Genomic DNA, 2,500 nt, shown 5'->3' on the forward strand with positions numbered 1-2,500 from the left:
AAAAAAAAAAAAAATATATATATGTGTGTGTGTGTGTGTGTGTTTGTGTGTGTGTGTGTTATATATATATATGTATATATATGTATATATAATTATATATATATAATATATATATATATATATATATATATATATATATATATATATATATATATATATATATAATATAATATAATACGTGAGTAATGGTAAATGAATTATAATCTGTCTCTGATTAAGGGAAATAGATTAATGATTTTCTTTCTATAAGCCCACGTGGTACTGACCTCATTCTTGAATTATTTTGATAGCTGCTGGATATTTGTGCTAACGTTCAATTTAACAATTTAGCAGCTAAATAAGCGTGACATATAATTCAGCATCTCCTCCACACCAGTCGAACATCACATTAACCATACCACTATCACTTCTACTCCATCAAATAAACATTTTTCCATGCACCTCTTAGCTCTTTTGTTCTACTTAAAATACCCATCACGAATCTCTCCCTTATACTTAGCCACCGTGACACATAAACTTACCTTCACCGGAACATAAACACGACACAGGTTTTTAGTGATGTGTGAAGGACGTTTCTTTAAAAGGTATCGTTACGGAGTCTTACGGTGTGACTTCCAGAGGGACGTCATTCCGCGTGGGAAAAAGGAGGGAGGATATATAGAAAATAATAGATGATAAGATAAATAATAGATGATAGTATAGATAGATAGATGAGAGAAGAGAGAGAGAGAGAGAGAGAGAGAGGAGAGAGAGAGAGAGAGAGAGGAAGAGAGAGAGAGAGATAGGAGAGAGAGAGAGAGAGAGAGAGAGAGAGAGAGAGAGAGAGAGAGAGAGAGAGGGAGAGAGAGAGGCGTAAAAAAACTGATAATGATGATACAAAATGATAATAATAATAATAATGATGAAAGAACAACAATAACAATAATAATGATATAATAAAGATAATGTTATTGATGATGATTATAATAATAATAATAATAATAATGATAATAATAATAATAATAATAATGATGATGATAATAATAATAATGGTAATGATGATGATAATAGAATAACAATATTGGTAATAACGATAGCCTCTCCCAGACCAAGTTTCAACCTAATCAGCCCCTGCCCCCACCCTCGCAGAATGAAAGCGGACGTGACAGTTCTCCTGGTGACCCTGATGGGCGTGGCCTCAGCGAGCCCGAAGCCCCTGTCGGCGCTGCACAAGGTAGGTCACGGCAACTGCCTCCCTGGGGGTAAGGTCGCCGTGCGCATCTGTCGTTCGTTTTGATAAGATTTTAGCTACCTTTGCTTTATATGATGTACTTGTGGAAAGCTTTAGATAAAAAATTTTATTAACCTTTTTTATCTATTTGTTTGCATTGTTACGTCGAGGATTTATTAACGAGGATTTATTAATCAGTTAGTTAGTTAGTTAGTCTTGCTAGTTAGAGAGAGAGAGAGAGAGAGAGAGAGAGAGAGAGAGAGGAGAGGAGAAGGAGGAGAGGAGGAGAGAGGAGAGAGAGAGGAGAGAGAGAGAGAATAGGATATGTACGAGAGAGGAGATGAGAGAGAGATAAGAGAGACGAGAGAGAGAGAGAAGAGACGAGAGAGGAAACAGAGAGAGAGAGAGAGAGAGGAGAGAGATGAGGAGAGAGAGAGGAGAGAGAGAGAGAGAGAGGAGAGAGGAGAGAGGAAGAAGATGAGAGAGAGAGGAGAGGAGAGAAGGAGAGAGAGAGAGAGAGGAGAGAGAGAGAGAGAGAAGGAGAGAGAGAAGAGAGAGGAGAGGAGAGAGGAGAAGAGAAGAGAGAGAGACGAGGAGAGAGAGAGAGAGAAAGAGGAAGAGGAGAGAGAGAGAGAAGGGGGAGGAGAGAGGAGAGAGAAAAAGAGAAGAGAGATGAGAGAAAAGGGGAAAAGAGAGAGAGAGAGAGAGAGAGAGAGAAGAGGAGAGAGAGAGAGAGAGAAGAGAGAGAGAGAGAGAGGTAGAAAAGTAGAAAGAAGATAGAAAGAGAGAGAGAGAGATAGAGAGAGAGAGAGAGAGAGAGAGAGAGAGAAAGACAGAGAGAGAGAAAAGGGGATATATAAAAATCGCACTTATACCAATCAACAACAAAATCAGAGCGGCAGAAAATATATACAATGTACAGTTTAGGTAAATGTTGATTTAATTGTCAACATAATCTCAAGGAAATAACTAAACCATGACAAAGAAGCATATTAAAGGTGTGTGAGCGGGAGACAAGGCGGGGAGTAGGAGGAAAAAGAGGAAGACAGACAGACAGACAGAGAGAGAGAGGAGAGAGAGAGAGAGAGAGGAGAGAGAGAGAGAGAGAGAGAGAGAGAGAAGGAGAGAGAGAGGAGAGAGAGAGAAGAGAGAAGAAAAGAGAGAAAGAGGAGAAAAGAAGAGGAGAGAGAGAGAGAGGAGAAGAGAGAAGAGAGAGAGAAGAAGAGAGGAAGAGAGAGAGAGAGAGAGAAGAGAGAGAGATAGAAAGCAGAAGATGAGATGAGAGTAGAT

The 2,500-nt window shown here is 39.0% G+C and overlaps 1 long non-coding RNA gene across 1 annotated transcript in view; it reads left to right on the forward strand.

Annotated features, from left to right (window-relative positions):
- LOC119584877 overlaps window positions 1-2,500 on the forward strand; it is a 31,876-nt gene that overhangs the window by 4,535 nt on the left and 24,841 nt on the right. The window contains exon 2 of the long non-coding RNA XR_005229848.1: window positions 1,129-1,213. This is a non-coding gene — a long non-coding RNA (uncharacterized LOC119584877). The remainder of the gene's footprint in view (window positions 1-1,128; window positions 1,214-2,500) is intronic.

The sequence above is a fragment of the Penaeus monodon genome, chromosome 18, assembly GCF_015228065.2.
Source record: "Penaeus monodon isolate SGIC_2016 chromosome 18, NSTDA_Pmon_1, whole genome shotgun sequence".
Lineage (NCBI taxonomy): Eukaryota > Metazoa > Arthropoda > Malacostraca > Decapoda > Penaeidae > Penaeus > Penaeus monodon.